Source organism: Pinus tabuliformis, chromosome 7 (genome assembly GCF_031772625.1).
Source record: "Pinus tabuliformis cultivar Carrire ecotype Pingquan chromosome 7, CPIR1, whole genome shotgun sequence".
In the NCBI taxonomy this organism is placed as follows: domain Eukaryota; kingdom Viridiplantae; phylum Streptophyta; class Pinopsida; order Pinales; family Pinaceae; genus Pinus; species Pinus tabuliformis.
The window spans coordinates 905,961,272-905,976,487 of NC_142293.1; the positions used below are offsets into that span (position 1 = coordinate 905,961,272).

The following is a 15,216-nucleotide window of genomic DNA, read 5'->3' on the forward strand; positions in this document are numbered from 1 at the left end:
AGCACTCAAAAATAAATGGAGAAGCATGCTTTTGATATTACAAAAAAATATTACCTGTGAGGGAAGATTCGAATGTATGTATGTTTATCATATACGTTTATTGATGAACTTTCTAGAAAATGGAAACATCAACCTCCCTTTCTTCCTTCTAAACAGTCTAAGGAGGATGGATTCAAATGTACAGAAGAAAATAGAATCCTTGGAGACAACCATGTACCATCATGGGTTGGTCAAAATACTGGTTGAGTATCATCTGAAAAGAATAGGAGATACCTGGGAAAATTTTCTGATAAGAAACCATTTCCAAGAGGCACCAGAATCTCCTGAAAAAGATAGTATCAGAAAGAGTAGGAGAAAGAAGACTAGTCTAACCATTCAAAGCAACCCTAAGCCCTCAGTACAGAAAAATGATGAAGAACCAATCTCTGAAAAATTAACAGAGATCAGAGAGAAAATCAAGCAGAAGAAGATAAAAAAGAAAGCTGGTGGAATTACTGAGAACAAACCTGAATCTCCATTACAACAAGATGATGAACAACCAATCTCTGAAAAATTGACAGAGATTAGGAAACAAATCAAGAGGAAGGAAAATATAGGAAAGGAGAAAAAGGGTACAAAAGAGGAGAACATAAACCCCCTACAACTTAGAAGGAGCTCTAGACTTCGAGGTATGGTGAAGAAGGTATCATCAAAGGAAACAGAGTTCATAAATCTAGAAGAAGAAACTCCAGTATCATCTCCTGAAAATGTTCCATTTACATACAGTCCTCAAAACTCTCCTAGACAGTATTTTGAAGGTAGCCCCAACAGAGGATCCCCAGGTATAGACCTAGTACAACAACAAATTTATGATTACATAGAATCACTGGAAAAGAAAAGTGCCTCAATGGATCCAGGATCCTCAGCCAATCCAGAACAACCTGTCAAGCCACAAGAACCTTTGATTGACTCTCTCAAATAGGAAATCTATGAGTTAGAGATATTGAACAGGCATATCAAGAAAGAAAATGAAACCCTGAAGGAACAAAGAAAATTGGATAAAGCCATTCATGATAATACAATACTACACCTAGGGCTATGGTACAAGAAGAATAGGAAGTTGAAGAGGAAGAATAGAAACTTGAACAAAACAGTGATCAACCTTAAATACAGACTTCTCATGAAGAAACCCAAGATGGCAGTCACTTCAAAGAGGAGCAAGAGAAGAAAGTTAGATGTACTGGCAGAGGTATCTGAGCAGATGCAATAGGAAAGAAGAGTTCACAGTTTTGGCAAAATTGCATGGGGACATGCAATGATTTTGCAGTGGGGGTATGTTGGACCTCAGAATTACTCTCTCTTTGACAACTTTTCTCACTTCTTTCTCTTGTTTTTCCATGAAAGACAAATCCCCATCACTGATAAATGATAGATTTTGTTTCAAGGAAGACATTAAATGATTGACATGTTATACTTTTATGTTTTTGCTATTTGAAATAAATTTTTGCAAATTAGCTACGGAATGTAGCCCATTCTGCAGCGAACCGCGTGTTCCGTAGCCACTTCCATGGTTGAACAGGTTACAGGTGTCAAAGGAGGAAACCGGTCACATGGGCATCTCTGGAATGGTCACGACATGGATCCTATTCTAGTCACCCAGCCCAGATCGGCAAAAAAGCCAGCTCAAGACCACAGTGAAAGGTGGAGTCAAACGAAGAAACCCGAGAGCAATAAGACTTTGTGTCCACTCTTCGTGGCTAATTAATAAATCCGACAGTTTTGTTGTAGCATTAACTCGAACCAACCACCGGTGATAATAGTTCATGCAACCATCTTGCTGAATTCCAATCACCTGTAGCTGATCAACCGTTTACACAGATCTGTTGTAATACGTGGAGACCACCTGTAGCGAAATTCTCTCAAAAGACAGTTAGGAATGTTTATTTAAATATCAGTTGTAAAGAACTGAGAAGGAGTTCGAATTTCTAGATGTATTGAGCTCAGACTTACATCTTTGTAATTTTGGAACTTATTTTTTTGTTAATAGTATGAAGTCGTGTTTGACCAAGTGATTATTTGAAAGAGTATCTTCAGCTAGTTAGCAGCTCAACTCAATCAGTTGCAGAGGGCCCCTGCATTGAAGGAGGTTTTTCTTTTGTTATTTTGTTTACTGTTCAGTTTAGTTTCATTATTTACTTTTAGCAGTATTTGTAGTTTAGATTGATTTCCTGTAGTTTGTTTTATTTTAATTCTGTTCAGTAGCATAATGTTAGAATTCAATGGTGCAGTCTTGTTTCTCCTATCTATTTCATAAATGAAACTTGTTTTGTTTTAACAGGGTAAGGTGGAAAAGTAACAAGAATGCATTGTGGATTAGTTTACTTACTGTTTGTTTCCTCTGTTATTTATTTCCTAGTTCAGATTGCCAATGCACTGTGTGGATAAATGTTTTTGGTCACCATTTCAAGTTGATATCCATCCTAACTAAATGGTTAAACATTCATTTCACACAAGGATTGAAATCAATTAGTTACTCTCTGCATATTTGATTTAGTTCTTTAAACTATAAAGTACAGTAAATTTCTTGTTTGCCATCTCAAGAAAGTTATCTTTCAAAATTGGAGGCTTGGACAACTAAATGTGCTTTAGTCAGTTTTTTTTTTTTTTGATTGATAAGTGGGTGAATCCTAAAAATCACTCTTACCTTGTGGCTGAGAGGCCATGACTCAGGGGCGTCTAAGCCGTCAAAGTCACGCGGGGATTGCACCTGGCCTGAGCCACACTAGCGGAAACCATGCTGGATTTTTGGTATCGGCGAGACTAGAACCGGTGACCTTTGCTTACGGAGCGCCTTAACAACGCACTCCTTCACCGACTGTTCTAAATCTCTTTGATTCTGTGCTTTAGTCAGTTTCATTCTCTGTAATTATTTCAATTTGCCTTACAAATTCACCTCTTAATTTTTGACTTAGGATTAAATGACAAGATAGGATAGATGCTCTGTTTTTCTTTCCTTTCACTTAGATTTTGATTAGTTCACCTTTAGGAAATTTAGACTCAGTTTCATCATAATTTAGACTGTACAGCATTAGAAATCAAAGAAACCCCCAAAACAAACAATATAAAAATATAAAACGACGAAGTAAGAAGGGTTAACTAGCACATACAGTGCACTACACTTCATCAACTTACGAGCCTCGGTTGATAATTTATGCAAAGCAATTTAGGAAACTAAATTGACTAAACAATTAGTAAGTAGGCACCAACTTATAGAAGGCTACGACCTTCTCTCTTCTTCGAGGGACCACGTTTCATAAATTTTCATACTGGATGCTCTTGGTACACAACCACAAACATGAAGGCCTCGTTTCATCAAATTTTCATACTGGACCCATTAGAACTTTCATACTGCATCAACCAATAATCAGTTAATCTGAACAGTCAGATCACTGTCACCAGAACACTGTGCTGAACCCAGAAACCTGCATCATCATTTAGAACCAACTGCACCCTCAAAAATCATGCATCAGAATGTATATGCTATTTTATTGAACCCAACTTGTGTGTATATGCTACTTCCTTTAATCAAACCTGCGTATACCTTCAAAACTACTGAAACATAAAACTTCTGAATCAAGTTTGTACCAACCAGCAATATACTTGAACATCTACTGTCAATTTACATAGCTTTACACAGGCAGTAGCAGAGATCAACCTTCTCACTTATACAATCAATCAATCAGACCAAACTCCTTATGCATTCAGTTTTACATTCAGATCCATGAAGACTTCATTGACAGACAACAGTAAAACAACAAAACTAATGAGATAGATCAGTGAGATCTGAAGAATAGGCTTTTCCTTTGTATATGCTACTTGGAAGAGTAGAACTCGCATGTACACACGCTTTTATTGAGATGAACTAGCGTATAGATCTGCAAATATTAACTCATAACTTCGCTGCTATTCCGGACTTCAGACAAACCCAGATCATGACATTTAAAGAATAAAACATGTGTACATTATTAGTTCTAGCCCAACCAATATTAGATCATTCGATGATAAGTCATTTCAGGTCTCATGATCCTGATCCAACATTGAATTCAAGGTGCACAATATGTTTCAGATCAAATCACAAACATAGCCCCTGCAACATAAAATATACTTCAGATAGAAGTATTCCTTAGAAACCCTTTCACTTGCACACACTGGCCATATGATCTTCTCCTCCTTATATAGTTTTTGGTCTTTCTCAATACCTTGGATCCAAACCACTTAAGACCCATGGTATTTTTGGACAGGATCAAATAGTCGTTACTCCGCTCAATATTGTGGGCTAATACCATGGTATTGACCCCTGGTATTGTCTCCTCTTGAATTTCCTTAATTTTTCAACATGTACATGCTTTTCTTCTTGTGAAAGTGCGTGTATATGTATACGCTCTTTTTGTTCTGTGGACCAGCGTGTATACAGTGTTTTGGCTAAGTGGACCTGTGTATACATCTTAAACTGCTTTTCACCATCTTTTACCTTCAACTTATTCATTCTGATTAGTAGATTTTAGTTCCATCTTCCTGTTCTTCTGTACCAATGCCCTCTTACATTTGAATGGACCTATTACATTGTGGGTTGCCTTTCATCAAAACTGAACTGACCTGTGATTGAGTTGCCATCAAGGACAACACTTGTATCATAATGCCAACAAGAGGGTGACTTTTGGTCTACCCGCAACTATTGGACTTCCTCATGACCTTTTGAATTCCTACTTGATTCTACTCTATCCTACCTTGCCATTCGCAACAAAACAAATTGATCCTACTCTAACAACTTAGTAATAGACAATTTCGGGACATCTATATGCAACTGCTCCACGAGGTAGGTGTGCCAAAGCTTGTACTCAACAGCTATTGCGGCCACCTTCGATTGCTCTTCATCATGTTTGTGGAGGCATTCAAGGGCATCCAAAATGAGAGTGCTTCTCTTGACCTTGATTTGATTGGATAGAGTTACCAACTTTGTATACATCCTCACTGTCTCCACCACATACTGTGTAATGTTTTCCTTTGTGACTTGTAAGTCTCTAGTGCTGGAAGCCTGCCTGAAAGGGTCGAGAAATGTTTGAATCTCCTGTAGGATTTCCTCTTGTTTCCTCACTTCTCCAACTATTCCAATGGAAGGAACCCCATGAACTTCAATCATAGAATCCAACCCACACAACAAATGTCTATAGGAGGCACGAACGCTGTCAACATCCCTAGCCAATTTATCCCATGATTGGATCCTAATGCGTATCTAGACTTTGTCGTTTTGGGTGGTTATCCAATCCTTCTTTGGGAGAACTGCCAGTGCTTTTGGATACTTATTTGTCCACTCATGAATGATGTTGAGAGCTATGATAGCTTGTTTTAGCATGGCAGACTTTTCCTTCGTGTTGGTCTGTATGGCTAGGATAGGGGACACGGTGTGATGTAGCTTCTCTCCTTATAGATCATGCTATGGCTTCTCTCATGGTCTCAACTTCCTCCTTGATTGATGCCTGTAGTTCTTTTGTGCTTGAGTGAGCAAGGCGCAGGCCTTTATTTTCTTCCTCCAGCCTTTTCCTGTCTTCTTCTGCCTTGGCATCTCTCTGCTAAGATGCGTAGAGCTTGCCCTGAAGTTTTATGATCTGCTTGCTCATTCCTCCTACATTTAACTTTGTGATCTGCTTGCTCATTCCTCCTACATTTAACTCAGTCGCGGCTACAAAGGTAGTTCCAGCCGAAGCAATCATCTCGGGATTTATTGTAGTATCTAGGACAATGTCTTTCTCTGTGGTCACGAACATGGGTTCTGTAGGGTTCCTCACATAATACTTTCTTCTTTGCTGCATAATCTTACGATTGACTTGGTCAAAAGTAAGCCTTGTGAGATCCAATACCTCCTTCCCTGCTTCATCAGGAATGCCTAATTCCTTAAGGGGTAAGTGTCCTCCGGTAATGGGGGTGGACGGAGGAACATCTAATGTAGGAAGTTCAGCCTGCGCGTCAAACTCTTGGTGTAGAGTTGTTTTCGGAGATCTTGATTGTGTTTATCGTTGATCTCTTCGTGTCTTTTCTTCAGCTCCTCTTCTTCTTCTTGTTTCCTTTTTTCCTCATTGACCTTCCTCCTCTGTTCCTCTTCTATCCTTTTCTTTTCCTGCTCTTCTTGCTCTTCCTGCTCCCACCTCCTCTTGAGTTATTCCTCTTTCTTACGTGTCCTTTCCAGCTCTTCTTGCTCTCACCTTTCCTTTTCCTTTTCTTCTTGGACCCGTCGCTCCTCTTCCTCCTTTTTCAGTCATTCTTCCTCTTGTTGCTTCTTCCTTCTTTTTTCTTCAAGTTGCTTCTTTTGAAGGTCCTCGAGGTGTTGATCACCTGATTTTTGTGACTTCTTTAGCTCTTCTTTCCTTCTCCTTTTCAATTCCTACTTTTTCCTAGCCAGGGTAGGGTCGCATTTATTTCTTCCAGAGTTTCCCCATCTTCTTCCTCTTGCTCGCTTGGAGGGTCTTCTGGTTCCTTACTTTTATGCCTTTTAAGTTTCCCTCCTGCCTTTTATCGCTCCCCTTTTCTCTTGAGCAAGGCGAACCTGGCTTGTAGGCTTATGTTCTCTTGGGAATGCTCAGTCTGCTCGTCTTCCTTTTCTTGTTGCTCACTTGGGATGAATTCTCTGGCCGCATTGTACCAATTTCTGACCTTATCTTCGTGACACTGCTTGGTATGCGGGTATGACTAGTTAAAATTAGCCTTCTTACAATGCGTGACTACCATCCTTTTGGGGTCATACGTATGGTGACTTAGAGTCACAAAATGAAATCCCTTCATGTCCTCGGCCTTTGCTTCGACTTCCTTAAAGCTTTCAACAATATATGCCCCAATGATGAGAGGGAAGGTGGGCCAGGGCTTTTTCTTGCCCTTATTCAGTGTCTTCGAGAATCCTGTAGTCATATGGTAACATACTTCCTGCAGTAGTAATTTGTTTGTGGTGAACCTGGGAAGTGCATGAGGAGGTTTGTACGAGCCGAAGACCCTGATGAATGTGCCCTTCTGGATGGGAAACCAATCCGCTACTTTGGTAGTCGTCTCCATAACTCTCTTTGACATGCAAGGAGGGTCTTCTCTGAAGAGCAACTGGTATATAAGGGCGATAAGTGGACTCCAGCTTGAAGGGAGGTCGCTGGGTTGCACATGGTAGAAGTTGGAAGAAACAAGGGAGCCAAATCAACGATTTGGCGACTTGATTTAACTGGGTTGCAGACTTAGCAGGGTTGTAGGTAAGGGAAATCGCAGGTCGTGACTTTAGACCTATCGCGGGTTTTGGGAGTGTGACTTGTCTTTCGGCTGGTCTGGTGGAGAAATGTGGTTTGGGTTGCGGCTTTTGGGCCCTCTCTAGATCCTAAAGCCTGGATCACTGAGAGACAGGGGAGAATAATACCTTCCTTCAATTTTATTCTTACCTTGACAAATACCTTCCTTCCTTCAATTTTATCCTTACCTTGACAAATACTTTCCTTTAAATATCATTCCATCTAACCCTTTCCATTGCTAAAGCATGAAGTGTATGATGTTTTTATAAATGTCTCCAAGTTATTTTTAATAATTTTTATTTTAAATGAAATTCAAGTTTATAAAATATATATTATTATATTTTTTATAAATTTTTTTATTTCAACTATTAAAACTTAGTTTAAAAATAACAAACCCAATCTCTAAACTATAGGAACCACATTTATTATCATATTATATACGTCAGCCAAGTCAAAAATTCAAATTAAATTTGTGTCCCCACCCTGCACTTAATCATTAAACCACCCTAATCTAAATGCATCGAGATTTGTGAAATGTCAAATCAATGGAAAATCGATGGTTTTCGCGTGGGAGGGGGGGGGTGCCTTTTCGACTTTTAACCTACCCCCCTCCCCTGAAAATTTGTTTTACATTTACAACTTTTTACAGCTGTCATCCTCTTGTTCATTTTAGACCCCCACCCCCCCCTCCAAAACCATTTACCAACTACCCTCCTGAAAGACAGTTGTAAAACCATTTTTACATTGGTTTAAATTTAAAAATTTGAGGTGGTAAGTCTATGAGGTATGCAAGCAAACTTATATACTATAAAGTATTGTACGAAAGGAGATAACGAATGAAGCATTTTTATGGGATAAGTTTCCAATGCTAGAAAGAGATTTCTTCCTTATGGGATAATTATATAGAGGTAAAAATGAAATTCAAGTGAAAAATTGACAGAAGGAATTGAGTCAGGTGGAAAAGTCACTTATGTTCATTTATTTTCCTGTATGTTGGCATAAAAGAATATTTAAAAAAATTTTGATTTCAAAAAACTTTATATGAATTATGCACATAGCTTTGAGATTGACAATAATTTTAATTATTTTTAAAGTCAAAACCACAGGAGCAAACCAACAACAATTTTACAAAGATAAGGAGGAAAAGAAATTATGAAGAGAAAATGTACGGGAACATAAGATTTGGATAAATTCTTATCCAAATATTTTACAAGAGTAAAAAAGGGAAACTAAGAGATATTTTACCAATCATGGCAAAACAACACATGGTTTTCAAAACCATGGGAAGGAAATCAATTGATGGTTTTATGAAATATGTTTATGAATTTTATTTATTCATAAATATATAAATTCAGGGCAAAACAAGACATAGATTTCAAAACAAGACATGGATTTCAAACAATGGATGGATTTACGAGATGAAATTATTTGAGGAAATATTTTGAGATTTCATTTATGGAATTCATGAAAATAGAGAAATATGAATTTACAGGTTTAAACAAAATATTTGGAAAACATTTATCAAAATATTTTCTTCCCAAATATTTTACGACAATGGTGAAGCACTTTAAAAAGTGACATAAAATCATTGGTCAATTCAAGCATTGGAGATTCAAAGGACACCTAGCAAAAAAGATCAGTCAACCAGATTATAGACATGATTTTAGCATTTGAAGGAGGAAGATCAACAATCATTCTTATTCAGATTTAGAGGCAGAGATATCAACATTCAAAGGACACCTAGCAGTAGAAGATCAACAAACTGGGATCAAAGTGTAGTTTTTCAGCAGATAGTTTAAGTAGCTCAAGAGTTCAAGGTAGAAAACTTGCAAACAGGTCCAAATTTCCTGCAGTTTTTCAGAGTTTTTTTCTTTTTCTTTTTTAGTTTATTGTTTAGATTTTTATTCCATAAAGCTAGACACAGTTAGCGTAATGTAATGTTCTATATATTGTTTCAATTGTAATGTAAAGGGGTTGGATTTTGATGTCAAAACCCTGTCGCTTTGTAAAACTGTTATTATAGTACAGTTCATGATAGAATTTTTTTTGTTTGTTTGTTTATTGTTTATTGTTTTTCCAGTACTTTCATATCTTATTTCTTCACATGTTCAAGGTAGCATAGGAGATCTGGGTGAGAATAGATTGAGTCTCAATCTAAGTTGCATGAAACGGGTAAGAGTTTCCAAAACAAGCATGGGTGTGAAACACGACCTCCCCAAATTTTGGAAACGAGGAAACATGAATATATATATATATATATATATATATATATATATTCAGGACATTTAAGAAAAGTTATGTGCAATCATAAAGCATACATGATACATTATAATTTATTACATTTAAACATTATGATTAAATTTACATCACATTTACTCATGAATGATCACATAATGAAAATAAAAATATCGGAATATCCAAAAGCAACCTTTATTATATATCCAAATCTCAAAATCAGCGTTTATTATATATATGAGGCTGCAAGTACAATAAAGACTATAACGTTGCAAGAACTATAGAGACAAAACACTAATCCTCATCAAAAATAGAAGCAAAACCATGCTCAACAGTGGATGGTAGTGCTGAAGAAGATGATGGGCCAATTCCACTTCCAGGCTGTACCTCAGTATTCAGGGCAGTGAGAGAGAGATCCAAATCAGGACTTTCTGCATCCACATTCCATTCTTTAGAAGGACCACTATTGTATTTTGGACCCCTAGGAGATGCAAGGCGAAGGTTGGAGTGCACATAAACAAGATCCTCTGCCTTCTGTAAGCTCAACCTATTGCGCTTCACAGAATGAATAAGACCATAAGTGCTCCAATTCCTTTCTGCTAATAAAGAGATTTCCACTTGTGAAAGAATACAAATGGCAAGGTTTTGCAAATGTACACCATTTGCTCCATGACAAATCCAACACCTAATTGGATTCATGGTGCTTCTCTCCTCCAAAGCTGATATATCTGCATAATCATCTATTCCTGCAGCAAAACTGACAAATTCTTCCTTTACCTCCCTGTGTAGATTAGTAGGAAACATTCTCATAAGGGCTTTTTTCACCCCATTAGCCACCTCTCTATCCTTATGGGGTGCCTTCCTCTTCCCATTGCTTTGAGCAATAAACTCCTCATCATAAAATTTGGGGTTCAAGGCATGTGCTAATGTGTGCAATGGCGTGTTGAAATTGTTCCACCTATCAACAATGATTTTCTTGACTAAATCAACAAAATGATCATCAACAAACAAAAGTTGTGGAGACTCTTGCGAAATGATTTCCATAGTTTTCTCAACTATGGAATCCATGCCATCATATACCTCTCCTAAGAAAGGTTGGTTAGTGTCAGCGTTCCGAAGAAAAGCTCAAATGTAGGGGTTGTGAACTTTAGCAAGAAATCTATCTTGCTCCACCAATCCTCATCAAGGCACAATCTACGCACCATATATCCCTGCTCTGAATCTGCTTGTCTCCACTCAATCCAAAGTTGACTCACCACCATAGAAACTAATGCATGCTTAACCTCAACAAGGCGGTGCAACATCAAGAAGTTTGAGGCAATCTTGTCTCAGCAACTTTTAACAACTCCAGTTTGGAGTACTCTCGAAATATTGCCTAAGATTGGTGGTGGTTGGTGATGAATTTGACAATCTCCCTTGCTTTCCCTGTGATTTCCTTTATCCATGAAACTTTGTTGTTGATCTCTTCTAAAGATCAGATTTAGATTATGGACAATGCATGGTGTCCAAAAGATGTGGTCATACCTCCCCTCAATAATTAAACCTGCAGCTTTGCAAACTGGTGCATTATCCGTGATAACTTGCACCACCTTGTTAGGCCCTATTTGTTCAATAGCTTTTATAATAACATCAACAATGAACTGTGCATCTTTTACCTCTCTTGAGCAGTCTTCCGCCTTGATAAACATTGCTCCTTTGGGGGAAGTGGCAATGATATTTATCAATGGTCTGCGCCTTGTATCTGTCCATCCATCTGAGACTATGGTAACCCCAGAGCTACTCCAGGAAGAACGAATAGGTGATAAAATATCCTCCATAAGCTCCTTCTCATTTTTGAGAAGCTGAGTTCTGACTTTCTCATAGTTGGGCCCCTTGTACCCTTGAGGAGCTTTGTTAATCGCCCTTGCCAGTAAGGGGAGCGAACAACATTGAATGGGATACCACATGCATAAATGCACCTAGCCACTCTGGAATCAGTTTCTTCTCTCGCTTGCACATTCACCAATTTAGCAATTCTTCTATCCTGAATTGAAGGGGATGCCCCTCTGGTATTTTTGGGTGCTGGTTGTTCATGTTGTTGAGTGGCACCGACTCTCTTCTTTCTTGCTTCAACTACAATCCTTGGCTCAATGCTAGATGGAGCTTGAGGAGTAGCTTGTGTAAGCTCATCATGCCTTCTCTTAATAACATCCGCCTCATCTTGCTCTCTTTGATATGCCCTCCTTGCCAATGGGTTCGCTATTTTTGTGCAACCCACAACCCCCTGTCCTCCTCCATGCAAAAGATGTGCCTTCACTCTTGGGTAGGAGCCCTTGTATGAATTATTGCAAAGATTACATCGCCATTCCCATGAGCTTCTGAACATGCCTCCAAAGAGGATAATGTTCAGCCCTTGGGTTGGCCCTAGGGCTTGAACTTGCAGCTGCACTTTGGTTGGAAGCCATTGCTGCAAAAAAAAAAAAAAATAAAAAAAATCTGTAAATAAAAAACGTTTTTCATATTTTTGGCAGCATAAACCCTCGAAAAATTGAAGAAATAGTAGGAAAAAACTAAGAAAATGAATGTTTCTTACCCAAATTAATTTTCTGTAGCTGAAGCTACCCCAAAATGCCAGAAAAGACAAGAGAAATATGGTTGTAGCTGAGCCAAAAGCCAAGAATGCTGTAGCCGGAAACTCTGCACTCCAAATCTGTTGTTGAAATCTTTTTCTCTTGCTGCTGATATCTTCTTTGCTCACTGTTGAAAACACCCTAGCTGAAACCATTGCTTTCTTCCTCTGTTCTCCTTTGCTAAAATCGCCAGTCTCCAAGAGAAACGACTTGCTCAATTGTGTGATGAGAGAATGAGGCGAGGGTCACTTTTATAACTTGAGAGAGGCATCTAGAAGCAACTAGAAGCCACTTTAGTCGCCTAATAAAAAAATAGAAGACAAAATAATAATAAAAAACATAAGAAAAAGTCAAGTTGCATGAGGAAACTCTGCCGTACGGTCCGGAAACTCGTTTCTGACTGTATTGGCCACGTTTCCTCCTCGAGAAACAGGCCAGTACGGTATGGTACGAGTTTCCTCGTTTCTGTTTCGTTTCCGTACGGAAACGGACCCTAGACCCACGTTTCCTGCAACTTAGGTGTTAATCTCTCTGAAAGCCCCTTGCAAAGTTATAATCATTTAAAGAGATTAATTAACTGAATTGTCTGTCTTGGTTAATTCCTCTACATCTGTTAATTGTTGCCTTCTGTCATCTCTTGAATGTGTTCTATTTAGCTGTAGAAATTTTCTACATGCATCCACTATGTCTGGTTGATTAAGTATTCAGTATGACTACTTAATTATCATGGATTCTCTTATATTCTTCTGTCAAATTCTTTAAAAATCATGTTATTCTGTCAAACTGGATGCTAACACTTTGACCAAGGACTCTGCAAGAGAGGGATTTATTTATGAACAGATATTGGACAATCATCAATAACCACCCAAAATAAATCATAGATCTGGCCATTTTTCTCCATAGGCTGTTGTCCAGTGATAGTGAACAGTGTTAAAAAAGGCCTTGTAACATTTGAGGGAGCCCCCTCTGGTTCAAGGGCCAGCTTGAACCTAAAGACTGGTCGAGTTGGTTTCTCGATGTAGTTTTGCAGCCGAGAACTGCCTTTGAGAAACAAGTACAACATTTGGCGCCGTTGCTGGGGAACGAAGTGACGAAGAAAATTTTCCCTAGATCATGATCACGATTAGATCTACTCTTTGCTGGTGAACAAAGACTAGACATTTGATATTGGTTGCATTGATTTCACATGGCGACTCCACTTTGCAATATGGCGATTTGACTGGTTTTCGGATTTAGCTGGGTCAAAATGATAAGTGCATCCCTGGCTATGATAATAGCATGAAACTGCGTGTTTTTCTTCTTCATAGCGATGGTCGCATTCAATAGCGTATTTTCTAACATGTGGTCTTGACAAATGGGCGAGGAAACATACAACTGATGCAGGTGGCAGAGATAAAATAACACATCACATCGGCTACAAGGTCGCTGTTGGCTACCAGTTAGAAGAGGATGATTAGGAGAAGAGTTCTCTTAGGTGTATCCACTTTTGGTGGGTAACATTTGGCTCCAACTAAGACATGAACTCACCGTAAAGTGCATGATCCATGTACTCGAATGAGGATCCAACAATTTCAAGGGATGTAGCCTTGTATCTTGCACATCAAAATACAACTTTTGGGAACATTTGTACTGGCGTACTTTTATTGACCATGTTTTTCATTAAATAATAAATCCATGTAGAAAAGTAATACTAAACTACAATGCAATCTAATCTAGCATGAGAACATAATATGATGATGTTAGCTATGCAAAAGAAACATGTAATGCACCTACACTACCATGCAATGTGAACATTTAATGCATGAGCTAAGTATAGTCATATAGCCAATGTAACCAACATATCATTAGATCAATATAAAAACACTTGCCCTTATGAACCATCATGAGGCAGGGCACCCAAATATCACATTTTCCATTGCAATATTTGCTTGACGAATGGTAAGGGTGGGAGGCAGGAACATATGAGGACCATGTATCAAGGATCATGGATGAGGAGGGAAAAGAGGAATCCAACTTGCACCACCTTTCTTGCAACAAAAGAATGGAGAATTCAACGATCAAGCTCATAAACTTTCGATGAAGAGCAAGCTCGGGCATATCCTCCTTATGACATGAAGAGATAGATGGCTCATACATATCCACAATCACATCATCCCGATTATCAAGGAAAGAACAAGGTGTGCTACAATCATCATATCTTGGGAAGAACCACAACCCCCTTTCAGGGTATATAGGGGAGGCTCAGTTTTATGGCTTCCAAGAGATTCATTAAGAGGGGTGTCAAGCTCCTCTTGGCTACTAATGACATCATGATCATTTGATTGAGGATCATCATTATGAAACATATAAAATTGGCCTTTCCAGTGAGCCATTTCTTGCGATGGAATTTTCATAAGATTCTGATATGGAGTCGTCAAGGTGAACTTCAAATGCCTTGAAAGATGCTTGCTTCACGCTACAAGCATTGACGCTTGAAGCTCAATGAAGAACAAGGGCTTTGTTCTTCTAATGGAGTCACCAAATAATGATCTATATTGTCGTTAGGGAAGAAGGTATATATTTCATAAAAGTAGACTCACTTCTTCCTTGGCAACGACGCCAAAATGTTACCACAAAATCTAGTAGGCCTTGGAGAGGGAAACCTTATAAGGCAAAAGCTAGACATAGTGCTAACAATGGGGTAAAGGCCCATGGTCACCTTAGCCAAAACCCCCTGCCCTTTACGAATTTTCACTGATGCGAGGAGTCTCGGTAAGAGAGGGAGAGATCAATTCTATGATATATAAGCTATAAAGAAGGTATGAGATGATCTCATCAGGGCTCATTCAAGAGAGAGGCACAATAAAAATACAAGGATTAAAAAAAAGGAGCAAATCACTTTCAAAGAAAAGCCCAAGAAAACAAGGCTCAAGACCTAGGGTTTTGAGGTTTTCGATATAAATAGATGTTCACGAGGTCAAGGCCACAAAGAAAAGGTTTCTTATGAAGATAACTAGCTAATCCAAAGCTCATAAAACCCAGAAGAAAGTCCTCAAGTTGAGGGATAGTAAAATAGGGTTTCCCTTTTAGGGCAA

General features: G+C 38.5%; 1 protein-coding gene across 6 annotated transcripts in view; it reads left to right on the plus strand.

Moving 5' to 3' along the window:
* Positions 1-15,216, plus strand: part of LOC149250547 (uncharacterized) — a 61,453-nt gene that overhangs the window by 27,216 nt on the left and 19,021 nt on the right. The gene's annotated exons all lie outside the window — the stretch shown is intronic.